Source organism: Boleophthalmus pectinirostris, unplaced genomic scaffold (genome assembly GCF_026225935.1).
Source record: "Boleophthalmus pectinirostris isolate CB_2022bp ecotype Guang Dong unplaced genomic scaffold, ASM2622593v1 HiC_scaffold_14, whole genome shotgun sequence".
NCBI classification, from domain to species: Eukaryota; Metazoa; Chordata; class Actinopteri; order Gobiiformes; family Gobiidae; genus Boleophthalmus; species Boleophthalmus pectinirostris.
The window spans coordinates 29,952,714-29,968,163 of NW_026571047.1; the positions used below are offsets into that span (position 1 = coordinate 29,952,714).

Genomic DNA, 15,450 nt, shown 5'->3' on the forward strand with positions numbered 1-15,450 from the left:
GAGAAAAAGGAAAAGGGAAGAAAAGGAAGACAAAGAGAGAGAGAAAGATGAGAGAAAGGGAGAGAAAATGAAAGGGAAGTAAAGAGAGAGAGGCTGAAGGGTAAATAAAGGTCAGGAAAGGAAAGGAGGATGAAGGGAGAGAGCGAGGACTGAGAGAGAGAAAGAGATCGGGTCAAGCAGGAGTAAAGAAAGAGAGAAAGGAGAGAGAGGGAAGACAGATGGAGAGAAAATGAAAGTACTTATAAGTATTTCTTACTTAATTACTCATGAACTAACCATTTGTGTGTGCATTTGTAAATGTATATTTAAGTACAAATTTGAACATTTATTAATGATTGTTAAGCCACAAGAGAATAATTAACTAATAATGTATTATTGTTTCTCTGGAATTTGACCAAACTTAACAAATGCTTAATAAACATAATTAGTCTCTCAGCTCAGAAAGACTCAACTAACAGATAATAACTGCCTGAATGATCATTACATTACATTAACTTACTAATCATTAATAAATGTTCAAATGTGAACTTAAATATGCATCTGGGCTCAGTCAAGCAGAAACAATTCAAGTTAATGAATCTGATATAAAAATGTATTGAACAGATACATATGTACTCTAGTTTATCAAACTGTTGACCTTTTTTCTGTATCATTTTTGGTTCTAAAGTTCCATACATTTTAAACAGACCATGTATGAAACATGGAACAAAAATTATTTCCCAAATTTCAAAGATCTGAAAATCATGTAAATAAATGGATGTATTTCATCATATCTTGTGTTATTCCATCTTTGAACTGTTGATGAAGGTACATGATTTAAAAAAAAAAAAAAAAAAAAGTATTTAAAATGATAAAAATTTGCTTGGAAGGACTGACATATTTTATAGAAATAGTTTCCTTTCATTTTGAAGTAATATTAAAGTTTTCAGAAGAAAAAAGCGACAAATTATGTAAAATCATGCATCTTCTACTTGTTTGCACAATTTTCCCTCCGTTACTTTTCCCTCCGTTACCATGAACTTTCTTCATAAAAAAATCTCATGACTCAAAAAGTAAGAGTTTTTTCAACCTAATCTTGTACCATATGGTAGAAAACTATATGAAGCAAATATTCAAACCAGTTTGTTAAGGATATGTAAGTGAGAACCAAGAGTTATCACTGTTTGGATTTATTGCCCAAAAAGTGCTGCATATTTCATTCCCTCCGTTACCGACATGAGTTTTTTTTCATTTTTTGTCAACAACTTGAAAGAATATCACAGGTTTAACTTGACCCTGTTGGAGTGTAACTCTTTCCTACATTCTGATACTTTACTTATTTCAATAGTCCCTCTAGTTTCTGAATAAGAGACATTTGAATGTAAAAAATCTGCCCCTGTTTCCCTCCGTTAAAACTTGACCGAACCCAAATGTAAACACACAAATGTTTAGTTCATGAGTAATTAAGAAGAATTGAGTAACTATTTACAGCAGAGGCAAATTAAGTGCAGGTTAAGTGCTTAATTCAGGTGGTAATTAAGTCGTTTCTAAGCGTGAATCATTATTAATTAAGTCTTTGTTCATGCTTTATTAAGGCTAAATAAGGTGTAGTTATTATAAAGTGTTACCGAAAAGTCATTGTGGAATTTGACATATTTGTTTTCGCAGTCGTTTTTGGGGGAGTTATTTTTCCTGTACAAATATCGAGATATGTATCGTATATCGAGACATATTTTTTGCTCCATATCGTCCCAGCCCTCAGACAGACGAATAAAAATAAGAGTTACTCAAACATTTGTAAATAAAACAAAACACAACTCCAGGTTTGTTTTTGAGCGTCACAACACGTCTTAAAGGTTGTATAGAGGATTTTCTAAGGAAGGAGAAATCCAGCGACTGTTTGTCCTTTTTCAAATGTTGCGCATGCGTGAAACCACCCCCCCTCCCCTACAGCTCCTACGTAGAAACACCTCCTCCCTCCTCCTCCTTACGCCAGAAACAGGTTTGTTTACAGCCGGTGAGCTGCACATGACTTGTAAACAACTAACTACAGTGTTGGTTAGTCAAGGTGGAGAAGTGAGGAACGGGGGGAGGGGGTGTGCGGACATTTCGTTCGCGGACGAGAAGTGAGGAACAGGGAGAGAGGAGAGGAGAGGGGAGCGGTGCGCGGAGATTTCCGTGCCCGGAGAAGTGAGGAGCAGGGGGAAGAGCGGATCGGGCAGTGGGGAGAGGAGCAGGAAAGGGGTGCAGAGAAGGTTGCGCGGAGATTCAGTGCGAATGAACTAGCTACAACACGCAGCAGCAAGCGGACTCTTTCTTTGCCTTGAAAATTACGTTTTCAGACATAGGATATCGCTTTCGTGTCCTGAAAAACGTTTGTCTAGCTCTTGGAAATAAAGTACGTTTTCATAATAAGCAGAAGTTTCCTGTCCAGGAGTAATTTGTGGACCAGTGCGTCAGTCTTTAGACCCTGCGTCTGCTTCAGTCGCGCCATCGCTGGAATGAATCTTCAAGAATCACCTTAGTTTGGCTTCGCTGCTTTTCCCCTTGTCTTCTTCTTTCAGCGACCTCAAAAACGGACTTTCTTTTGCGGCGAACTGCTCCTGGATTCTTGTCGCCATTGCAACAAACTTTGTGCGAACTGCGAGGAAGATATAGGTCAAAAAAAGCCGCTAAGAACTGTTGCGTTGGTGGAGTAAACAGCGTCTGTGCGTCTTGCGTCTGTGGACTGTGTGACAGTCGTACGTAAACCACGTACCGGCGGCGCAGGCAAGTCAGTTACACTAGAAACGTAGGGAGTTTGATTGACAGCCTGTCAGCTCACAGATAACGAGGCAGTGTCGTTATCTATTGGCAAATGTTTAGCCCCACCACGTCCAGAGTTGATGAATTTTATTCTCTTTTTTTTGGTCATCATAATTACAAGGCTACTGCATCTCTATAATCTATCATTGACAATTTGAAACAAAAAAAAAATCCTCCATACAACCTTTAAAGTCATTTTTGTGTAATTATAGAACTTTAAATGAAAAAAACAAACGCGTACAGCCCCTTTAAGTTTAGTTTCCTCCGCTTTTTTCTTTCTTTGTTAAACCCCGGTTGTCCGCGGGCAGCTGTCCTTTTACAGTTTCCCTCTCTGCGCCGCGATTGGCCGACGGGAGCGAACTTAATAAATGGACTTGTTGAGTTGCAGACACACGTGCTGGGCCAGGCTAAAGGTTCGTCAATGTGGCTTTTGTCCCCCGGCTGGTGTTCCAACATCCAGGACCTGAATAGGCTGGGGTCGGCCCGGCGGGGTGCGGAGGCGAGGGTGGGGGGGGCAGGCTTATTCAGAGCGGGGGGCCCATCGGTGGGGTAAGGTCTGCGGGGGGGAGAGCGAGGGGGGAGAACCACACAGCTCCTCCTCCGAAGAAGAAGAAGAACGACACATCATCAGGGCGACGAACGGACTAACGGTGATTAAAGATGCGTTAATTTGGGGGTAAACCTGGGCCAGGGCGAGTCAAAACCAAACCGCAACGAGACCAGGACTAAATGAGAACTAGACCAGGACTAAATCAGAGGAGACTAAACCGAACGGAGACTGAACCTGCCCTGAATTAACAGAGGATTCAAGAAGAAGTGATTAAAAGCACGTGGTTCTGTGATGAACGAGGTACAGACTGATTCAGGAAGAGAAAAGTTCACAGGACTAAACCAGGACTAAATCAGGACATAAATCAGGACAAAACCAGGACTAAACCTGGACTAAACCAGGACAAAACCAAGACGAAACGAGGACTAAACCTGGACTAAACCTTGACTAAACCTGGACAAAATCAGGACTGAACAAGAACTAAACCAGGATTAAACCAGGACTAAATCAGGACAAAAACCAGGACTAAACCTGGACTAAACCAGGACAAAACCAAGACGAAACGAGGACTAAACCTGGACTAAACCTGGACTAAATCAAGAAACAAAACAGGACAAAACCAGGACTAAAACCAGGACTGAACCAGGACTAAACAAGGACTGAACGAGGACTAAACCAGAAGTAAACCAGGTCTAAACCAGGACTGAACAAGGACTAAAACGAGAACTGAACCACAAGTAAACAAGGGCTATACTAGGACTAAACCAAGACAAAAACCAAGACTAAAACCAGGACTAAACTAGGACTAAACCAGGACTAAACAAGGATTAAACCTGGACAAAACCAAGACTAAACCAAGAAAAAAACAAAAAAAAAACAGGACTAAACCAGGACTGAACTAGAACTGAACTAGAACTAAACCACAACTAAACAGAGACTAAACCAGGACAAACACATGACTAAACAAGGACTAAAACCAGAACTGAATAAGGACTAAACCCGGACTAAACCACAACTAAACAGAGACTAAACCAGGGTTAAACCAGCACTAAAGCAGAGCGAAACCAGGACAAACACAGGACTAAATAAGGACTAAAATGAGGAATGAATAAGGACTAAACAGGACTAAACCAGGACTAAAACCAGGACTAAAACCAGGACGAAACCAGGACTAAAACCGGACTGAACCAGGACTAAACAAGGACTAAACCTGGATTGAAACCAGGACAAAACCATGAAAAGACAGGACTAAACCTGGACTAAACTGCAACTAAACTAGGACTAAACCAGGACTAAACAAGGACTAAAACGAGAACTGAACCACAAGTAAACAAGGGCTATACTAGGACTAAACCAAGACTAAAACCAAGACTAAAACCAGGACTAAACTAGGACTAAACCAGGACTAAATAAGGACTAAAACCAGAAACTGAATAAGACTAAACCCGGACTAAACCACAACTAAACAGAGACTAAACCAGGGTTAAACCAGCACTAAAGCAGAGCGAAACCAGGACAAACACAGGACTAAATAAGGACTAAAATGAGGAATGAACAAGGACTAAACAGGACTAAAACCAGGACTAAAACCAGGACTAAAACCAGGACTGAACCAGGACTGAACCAGGACTACACCAGATAATTCCACTAGTTGTGATTAAAAACATTTGACTCTGAGTGAATGTTGTTCAGGTTAATTAAGAAGATACAACCAACGTAAAGCTGCACTATGTAACTTTTCTGCCAGCCTGTCCACCACCAACTTATCTCCATGGAAACGTTACTGCTTTACCTAGAATATTCCACAGTACAGCATTAAATATTTCTATCCCCATTCGTAAACAAACCACAAACTAAAACAATTAAAGTGAGACGTAAAATTTTTCTACAGTTTCCTAAAATTTTCAAGTTAACAGCTTCTTTTACGTTTAGATTTAGATTTAATGTCGTACAAAATATAAAACTTCTTGTAGCTGTAAAAATAAATAAATATAAACACATTCTCAATCCATATCCAGTGTTGGGGAGTAACAATTACATGTACCAGAGTTATGTAATCAGAGTACAAATAATGAGTAATTGTATTCAGTTACAGTTACTGTTCAGTGAGGTAATTGGATTACAGTTACTTTGTTGAAAATAAATGGATTACACAGAGGATTTTCTGTTTTCACATTTGGGGCTATATCCCTTTTTTTTTTTTTTTTTTGGTAATTCCACTCATTGCTGGAAACTAAGCCAGGTCTAAACTAACTAGGTCTAAACCAGTCTAAACCCAGGTCTAAACTAGGTCTAAACTAGGTCTAAACCAGGTCTAAACCAGGTCTAAANATGGAAATAAAGTAATATGAGCTTTTTTAAAGTTTCTGTAATTAGTTTTTTTTTATGTATAAATGTGAAATAGTGAAGAGACAAATGTTTCTCGTCACGTGGGGTTAAAGGTGGAAGAGCAGAGCAGATCTTTAACGCCTCCGAAATCACGACAGCAACAGTAAGAGAGAAAGAAAAACAGCACAGGATTATGTGTCAGCAAAGTAAACACCGACAAGACGAAAGAACACAACACCAACACCACCACGGACGGACGGAGAGACAGGAGAGACGGAGAGATGGAGAGATGGAGGAGAGAGACGGAGAGAGGAGAGAGAGAGAGAGAGAGGAGAGAGAGAGAGGAGAGAGAGAGAGAGAGAGAGAGAGAGAGAGAGAGAGAGAGAGAGAGAGAGAGAGAGAGAGAGAGAGAGAGAGAGAGAGAGAGAGAGAGAGAGAGGAGAGAGAGAGAGAGAGAGAGAGAGAGAGAGAGAGAGAGAGAGAGAGAGAGAGAGAGAGAGAGAGAGAGAGAGAGAGAGAGAGAGGAGAGAGAGAGAGAGGAGAAGAGAGACAGAGAGGAGGAGAGGAGAGAGAGAGAGAGAGAGAGAGAGAGAGACGGAGGGAGAGGAGAGAGAGAGGAGAGAGAGAGAGAGAGAGAGAGAGAGAGAGACAGAGAGAGGAGAGAGAGAGAGAGAGACGAGGGAGGGAGAGAGAGGAGAGGAGAGAGAGAGAGACGAGGAGAGAGAGAGAGAGGAGAGGAGAGAGAGAGAGAGAGAGAGGACAGAGAGACAGAGAGAGGAGAGAAGAGAGAGAAGAGAGAGAGGAGAGAGAGAGAGAGAGAGAGAGAGAGAGAGAAGAGAGAGAGAGAGGAGAGAGAGAGAGAGAGAGAGGAGAGAGAGAGAGAGAGAGAGAGAGACAGAGAGAGGAGAGGAGAGAGAGAGAGAGAGAGAGAGACGGAGGAGAGGAGAGGAGAGAGAGACAGAGGAGAGGAGAGGAGAGAGAGACAGAGAGAGAGAGAGAGGAGACAAGAGGAGAGGAGAGAGAGACAGAGAGAGAGAGGAGAGGAGAGAGAGAGAGGAGAGAGAGAGAGAGAGAGGAGAGAGAGAGAGAGAGACCAGAGAGAGAGAGAGAGAGAGAGAGAGAGAGAGAGAGAGAGAGAGAGAGAGAAGAGAGAGAGAGAGAGAAGAGAGGAGAGAGAGAGAGAGAGAGAGAGAGAGAGAGAGAGAGAGAGACAGAGAGAGAGAGAGAGGAGAGAGAGAGAGAGAGAGAGAGAGGAGTAGGAGGAGGAGAGAGAGAGAGAGAGACAGAGAGAGAGACGGAGGAGAGGAGAGGAGAGAGAGAGCGAGGAGGCGAGGAAAGAGAAGGAGAAGGGAGAGAGGGAGAGAAGAAAAAGAGGAAGGGAGAGAGACAGAGGGGGAGGTTGAGAGAGAAACAGCAAGAGAGCAGGGAGCGAGGGAAGAGAAGGAGAGAGGAGAGAGGGAAGAGAAGAAAAAGAGGAAGGGAGAGAGAGAGGGAGGAGAGAGGGGAGAGAGGGAGAGAAGAAAAGAAAAGAAAGAGGAAGGGAGGCGGTGAGAGGGAGGAGAGAGGAGAGAGAGAGAGAGTTGAGGGACCAAGAGAGGAAGGGACAGGGAGAGGGAGGAAAAAGAGGTGTGAGAGAGAGGGAGAGAGCAGGGAGGGAGAGGGAAGAGAAGAAAAGAAAGAGGAAGGAGGAGCAGAGAGGGAGGAGAGAGAAGTGAGAGAGGGAGGGAAAGAGAAGAGAAGGGAGGAGGGAGAGAGGGAAGAGAAGAAAAGAAAGAGGAAGGGATAGAGTGAAAGAGGTGAGAGAGGGAGGGAGTGGGAGGAGGAGAGAGAAAGGTGAGCGAGAGAGACAGCAAAACAGGAGGGGATGGGGGAGGGAGGAAAAAGAGGTGTGAGAGAGAGAGAGAGGGAGAGAGCTGGGAGGGAGGAGGAGGGAGAGAAGAAAAAGAGGAAGGCAGAGAGAGAGGAGAGAGCGAGCGGGAGAAGAGAGAGACAGCAAGAGAGGGAGGGATAGGGGAAGGGAAGGAGAAGAGGAGTGAGGGAGAGAGAGAGAGAGAGAGGGTTGAAAGGGAAAAAGCAAGAACGGGAGACAGGGGGGAGGGAGGGAGGAAAGAGAGAGGTAAGGAGAGAGGGAAGGAGGAAGGGAAGGAGAGGAGGAGTGAAGGAGAGAGAGAAGAAGCGAGGAAGAAGAAAGAGGGAGGAGGAGGGAGGAGTGAGAAGACCTAGACAGACACAGAGAGAAAGAGAGAGAAGGAGGGAGGGAGGGAGAGAAAGAGAGAAAGAGAGAAAGAGGAAGAGCCAGTGAAGTTGAGAAATGGAGCGGAGCGAGTCCAGGACAAGTTTTAGTTTTTAGGAGACGAATAAAGAAAAGCGTGAAATCAACAGAGCCAAAAAATACAGTAAATCACGACCAAATCAAATCCACATTCTGAGTTTGGCACCACGATCAAACTGCAAAGGCTGCACTGACTCAGACTCACCACGTCCTCTCCAAGGAACAAAACGTCCAGACTGAGAGAGAAAAATAAATAAATATATATATCTTCTTGTACCTGGACTTCAGAGCTCGTTTTTAATCGCTTTAATTTAATTTTTAAAGCTCCCGGTGCCTCCAAGAATCTTAATTTTTAAACAGTAATTGTAAATCTAATAATAAGAAAAACAAGGACCAGAACAAGACCAAGACAAGGATTAAACCAAGACTAAACAAGGACTAAACCAGGACTAAACTAGAACTAAACCAGAACTAAACTAGAACTAAACCAGGACTAAACAAGACCAAAACAAGGACTAAACAAGGACTAAACCAGGACTGAACTAGAACTAAACCAGGACTAAACAAGACCAAAATAAGACTAACAAGGACTAAACCAGACTGAATGAACTAAACAGGACTAAACAGACCAAAATAAGACTGAACAAGGACTGAACTAGGACTAAACAAAGACTGAACCGGGACTAGATCAGGACTAAACTAGGACTAAACCAGGACTAAACAAGACCAAAACAAGGACTAAACAAGGACTAAACCAGGACTGAACTAGAACTAAACCAGGACTAAACAAGACCAAAATAAGACTGAACAAGGACTGAACTAGGACTAAACAAAGACTGAACCGGGACTAGATCAGGACTAAACTAGGACTAAACCAGGACTAAACAAGACCAAACAAGGACTAAACAAGGACTGAACCAGGATTAAAACAGGACTGAACAAGGACTAAACAAGGACTAAACCAGGACTAAACAAGACCAAAACAAGACTAAACCATGATTTAACAAGACTAAACCAGGACTAAACAAGACCAAAACAAGGACTAAACCAGGACTGAACTAGGACTAAACCAGGACTAAACAAGGACTAAACAAGGACTAAACAAGGACTGAACGACTGAACCAGGACTAAACAAGACCAAAACCAGGACTAAACCAGGACTAAACAAGGACTAAAGAAAGACCAAAACAAGGACTAAACAAGGACTGAACCAGGACTAAACAAGACCAAAACCAGGACTAAACCAGAACTAAACCAGGACTAAAGAAAAACTAAACAAGAACTAAACAAGGACTAAATAAAACAAAACAAGGACTGAACAAGACTAAACCAGGACTAAACAAGGACTAAACCAGGACTAAACAGGACTAAACCAGACTAAACAAGACCAAACAAGGACTAAACAAGGACTGAACCAGGATTAAAACAGGACTGAACAAGGACTAAACAAGGACTAAACAAGGACTAAACCAGGACTAAACAAGACCAAAACAAGGACTAAACCATGACTTAACAAGGACTAAACCAGGACTAAACAAGACCAAAACAAGGACTAAACCAGGACTGAACTAGGACTAAACCAGGACTAAACCAGGACTAAACAAGGACTAAACAAGGACTGAACGACTGAACCAGGACTAAACAAGACCAAAACCAGGACTAAACAAGGACTAAAACAAGGGACTAAATAAGACCAAAACAAGGACTAAACCAGGACTGAACCAGGACTAAACAAGACCAAAACCAGGACTAAACCAGAACTAAACCAGGACTAAAGAAAAACTAAACAAGAACTAAACAAGGACTAAATAAAACCAAAACAAGGACTGAACAAGGACTAAACCAGGACTAAACAAGGACTAAACCAGGACTAAACAAGGACTAAACCAGGACTAAACAAGACCAAAACAAGGACTAAACAAGGACTAAACCAGGACTGAACTAGAACTAAACCAGGACTAAACAAGACCAAAACAAGGACTAAACCAGGACTGAACTAGAACTAAACCAGGACTAAACAAGACCAAAATAAGACTGAACAAGGACTGAACTAGGACTAAACAAAGACTGAACCGGGACTAGATCAGGACTAAACTAGGACTAAACCAGGACTAAACAAGACCAAAACAAGGACTAAACAAGGACTGAACCAGGATTAAAACAGGACTGAACAAGGACTAAACAAGGACTAAAAAAGGACTAAACCAGGACTAAACAAGACCAAAACAAGGACTAAACCAGGACTGAACTAGGACTAAACCAGGACTAAACAAGGACTAAACAAGGACTAAACAAGGACTGAACGACTGAACCAGGACTAAACAAGACCAAAACCAGGACTAAACCAGAACTAAACAAGGACTAAACAAAACCAAAACCAGGACTAAACCAGGACTAAACAAGACCAAAACCAGGACTAAACCAGAACTAAACCAGGACTAAAGAAAAGACTAAACAAGAACTAAACAAGGACTAAATAAAACCAAAACAAGGACTGAACAAGGACTAAACCAGGACTAAACCAGGACTAAATCAGGACATAAACCAGGAATAAACCAAGACTGAACAAGTACTAAACCAGGATTAAAACAGGACTAGACCAGGACTAAACCCGGACAAAACAAGGACTGAATTACAACTAAACTAGGACTAAACCAGGACTAAACCAGGACTAAACCAGGACTGAACAAGCTTTAAGTCATGTTATAATGTTGTTACCTCATTAGAAACAGATCTGGAGTTGTGTTTTGTTTCATTCACACACGTTTGGCTGAGACCAGAACTAAACCAGAACTAGACCAGAACTAGACCAGGACTAAATCAGGACTCTACAAAACCTGGACTACACAGAGCAGCCACGTTTGGGGGTAGAACTAAACCGAGACTCCACTTTTCCTCGACTGACAGCGGATTCAAAAAGCATCTACAGCATCCACTCACAAACCCAGAAGCTGTTGGTTCTCCCGCTCTGACTGTTGTTGTGTCCTTGAGCAAGACACTCCACCCGCCTCATCTGTGTGAAAGTATCTGAAGGGTTTTAGGCGAAAGATTACGACATGAAATCGAGCGTTTTGACCGACTAAAACCGCTCTTAAAAAGGTGCACTTTGTAACTTATTATTGTTTTAAAGGCCTGGAATTTTTCTTCTTTTCGATTTCTATTTTCTGTTTCCATGGAGACAAGCGCAAAGTCAGTTTACGGGTACGATCTGTGGACAGGTGAGCCCGCTTACAGTAGAATACATATTTTTCAAGGTATTGGTTCACGGTAGAAGAAAAAAAAAAAGTATAGTAAAAAAGAAGGACCAAGGATGTAACGATAACCAAAATATCGTGATATCGTATCGTCAAAAGTCTCGCAATAATATCGTGGATCGTCACAATATATCGAATTACAAGTTCCTTTGCTTAAATGCAGTGTTTTATAGCAGCAACAGTTAAAAAATATATAAGAAAGTACATTTCCCATGATTCATTTCAGCGCAAACGACATAAAGAAATGTTTTTTACTTTAATTCTTAGGATTATAACGGAAATAAATCACACCAAAATCTTGTCAATTTATTTTAAAAGCAAAAAATTGTCCTACCTACAATTAAATCAGCCTCTTCAAGATAAATATCGGAATAAATATCGTACCGTGAGATGCGTATCGTGATAATATCGTACCGTTTGATTTGGATATCGTTACATCCCCACTGTCTGCAATTATCTTACCCACTCCAAAATATCGCAGTAATTATCGTATCGTGAAATAAATATTGTGGTAATATCGTCTGTGAGATTTTGATATCGTTACATTCATAGTAAATACATAATAAGTGAGATCAGTGTTGGGAAGTTTACTTTTAAAATGTAATCCCCTACAGATTACAGATTACATACACCAAAATGTAGTTTGTAACATAATCCATTAAATTACTTAAAGTGAGTAATGTAATCTGAATACTTTGGATTACTTGATTTGCTGTAGAGAAGCAAAGACGAGGAAATCGTAACATAAGATGTTTTGTCTGTTAAAAGAAAATAAAAAGTCCAGACTTTACTGAACCAAATTAAAAATTTTATTGATAGAAGAAGAGGAGACACGTCCACACAGCAGGATTTAGTCCTGTTAAATCCTGTTTTAGACCTGGTTTAGACCTGGTTTAGACCTGGTTTAGACCTGGATTAGATCTGGTTTAGACCTGGTTTAGACCTGGTTTAGATCTAGTTTAGATCTAGTTTAGACCTGGTTTTAGACCTGGTTTAGACCTGGTTTAGACCTGGTTTAGACCTGATTTTAGACCTGGTTTAGACCTGGTTTAGATCTAGTTTTAGACCTGGTTTTAGACCTGGTTTAGACCTGGTTTAGACCTGGTTTAGACCTGGTTTAGACCTGGTTTAGATCTAGTTTAGATCTAGTTTAGACCTGGTTTTAGACCTGGTTTAGACCTGGTACATGTAATCTGTTACTCCCCAACACTGAGCGCGATTAATGCCATACGGTGGTACATTCCAGGGAATCTCCCTAAAATATCTCCGTGGACACAACCTGGTGCTGGATTCATGCCAGGAAAAGTTACAAGTCGGGATGTAATATATATATATATATATATATATATATATATATATATATATATATATATATATATATATATCTTGCAATCATTGTGAAAAGTTCTTTGTATTCTTGCATTAGATGTTCACTATAAAACAACATTACCTGGCAACACAAATTCCCCGCAGGTCTAAAGATGTATTGTGTAACTTTTCTAGTAGCCGGGCTGGTGTTATCTAGTGTCTCCACTCAATTTCATTTCTCTCCAGCGACTAGTTGAGGAATCAGAAAACACTACACACGGTTTGTAAGAACCCCGGAAGTTGTAGACCGCACACCGGCCAATCAGAGAAGAGCCGTGACGCCGGAAATTACTTGGACGTCACTGGTGTCACTGGTGGTTGCGGCGCATTACATATGTTACAACTAAATAGCAGCGATTGGTTAATTTAAAAAAGTACCCGCCTACTGTCGAGTGAATGAAATCTAATGCTGCGAGGTCAGACGGTTTCCACGAAGTGAAACCAGCTGATGAATCAGGCTACTTTTCTGCTGGAGGATCCGTCAAATACTTTTCTCCATGGAGATGTTATTACTTCGTCTGGAATGTTTCACAGTATGGCATTAAACCTTTCTATCCTCACGGAAACCAAACCAGGCCAACCTCGCTCACGGTGAGAACTTTTGAGTCTAAAACCACCTGTATTTGAATAAATGTTCGGTGGATCTGTTTAAAGTCACACTGTGGAACATTCCAAGCAGAGTACAGTCAGTGTTGGGAACGTGACTTTTAAAATGTAATCCCCTACAGATTACAGATTACATACACCAAAATGTAGTTTGTAACGTAATCCATTAAATTACTTAAAGTGAGTAATGTAATCTGAATACTTTGGATTACTTGATTTGCTGTAGAGAAGCAAAGACGAGGAAATCGTAATATCGTGTTTTGTCTGATAAAAGAAAATGAAAAGACCGAGTCTTTACTGAACCAAATTAAAAATATTATTGATAGAAGAAGAGGAGACGCAGTCCACGCAGTATGGTTTAGTCCTGTTAAATCCTGTTTGAGACATAGTTTTGACCTGGTTTTAGACCTGGTTTAGTCTTGGTTTAGTCTTGGTTTAGTCCTGGTTTAGACCTGGTTTAGTCTTGGTTTAGTCCTGGTTTAGATCTGCTTTAGACCTGGTTTTAGACCTGGTTTAGTCTTGGTTTAGTCCTGGTTTAGTCTTGGTTTAGTCCTGGTTTAGACCTGGTTTAGACCTGGTTTTAGACCTGGTTTGGACCTGGTTTAGACCTGGTTTTAGTCCTGGTTTAGTCCTGGTTTAGTCTTGGTTTAGTCTTGGTTTAGTCCTGGTTTTGTCCTGGTTTAGTCTTGGTTTAGTCTTGGTTTAGTCTTGGTTTAGTCTTGGTTTAGGGGTTTGTTTAGTCTTTGGTTTGGTCTTGGTTTAGTCTTGGTTTAGTCTTGGTTTAGTCCTGGTTTGGACCTGGTTTAGACCTGGTTTAGTCCTGGGTTTAGACCTGGGTGTTAGACCTGGTTTAGTCCTGGTTTGGACCTGGTCTAGACCTGGTTTAGTCCTGGTTTAGTGTTCGGCAATGAGTGGAATTACCGAAAAGGAAAAAAAACAAAAAAAAAAGTGAAAACAGGAAAATCCCTCTGTGTAATCCATTTACTTCAACAAAGTAACTGTAATCCAATTACCACTCACTGAAACAGTAACTGTAACTGAATACATTTACTCATAATTTGTACTCTGATTACATAACTCCGGTACATGTAATCTGTTACTCCCCAACACTGAGTACAGCAGGTGACGGACCCCAGCCAAAAAGTTACACAGTTCACCTTTAAATAAAGTTCTTAAATGTGTAATTAAGTGTGTAACTTTAACTGATGTTTTATTGATATGTTCACGTAGCTTTCATGATAAAAAAATAAGATTGTGACAGAAACGTGACAGAAAATCTTGAAAATAACATTTGACATTTGTAAGTGTGATGTGCAGTTTCATATTCAGCCAGATAAACGCATGTGGACACCAAAAACAGCCAAACAAACGAGCCAAACAAACGCTACATCCACCGCAGCCACGATCCCCGCGTCAAAACGCTTCTCGCTTCACGTTTACGTCCGTCTCCCGCTATTCCCGCGACCATGTGCTCCGAGCTCCATCCCCAAACAAGCCGCCTGCCCCTTCCCCTGCACCTCGAGCGGGCAGAGGCACCCCGCGCCGCGCCGCGACTCATCCCGCCCGCCCGTCGCCCCTCTCTCCTCCGCGCGTGCACAAATCAACGCAAACATCTGCTGCTCCCGGCCGAACGCACTTAACCTGCGTAAAAAAAAAAAAAAAAAAAACGATCCACGCACAATGGAGCACAGCCTCGTAGTAAATTAACATCCTGTACGAACCCGATGCGCGATCCTCCAATCAACCAAAGTGTGAAATCCGTGCGTAAAACCCGGATAAATCACAACTTAAGTGCCGTAAAATCACGCGCACGACATGCCTTCCTTTATGCTCCACGCGGGTTCGTTTCGGTAAGTTTTTTTGGACGCGTACTTACCGGTTTTCTTACGCGTAGAAAGTCCCCTCCGTGCGTCGCGCTGGTTTAAGCTCAAGTTATTCCTCTTTACGAGCACCGAAGCGGGCGCAGGGTGAGTGAATGGAGCGAAGGGGAGCGAGCGAAGCAAGTTGGAGTGTCAAATTACATCGGCGATTCTATTACCGAAGGGGACGCGCGGCTCTCGCTGGTGACTGTGGCGGCTGCTGCGCTTGTGCTGCGAGGTTCGTGGCAAAACGCGAAGCGGATTTTTGCTCGGCTCCAGCGGGAGGAAGGAGCCATGATGGGGACTGAGAGAGAGAGAGAAAGAGAGAAAGAGAGAAAGAGATGAGGGGGGGAGAGAGGAGGGACAGACGCAGAGCCCGGAGTGGAGTCAAAAGGAAGGAGATAGACGCTGGGGAGGGCAGGTCTACCG

General features: G+C 41.9%; 1 protein-coding gene across 1 annotated transcript in view; it reads right to left on the bottom strand.

Annotated features, from left to right (window-relative positions):
- Window positions 1-15,147, bottom strand: part of LOC110171221 (zinc finger MIZ domain-containing protein 1-like) — a 234,832-nt gene extending 219,685 nt beyond the window's left edge. Inside the window, 1 exon segment of the mRNA XM_055150416.1 lies at window positions 15,039-15,147. The gene's annotated coding sequence lies outside the window, so the exon portion shown is untranslated.
- Between the last annotated feature and the right edge of the window lie 303 nt (window positions 15,148-15,450).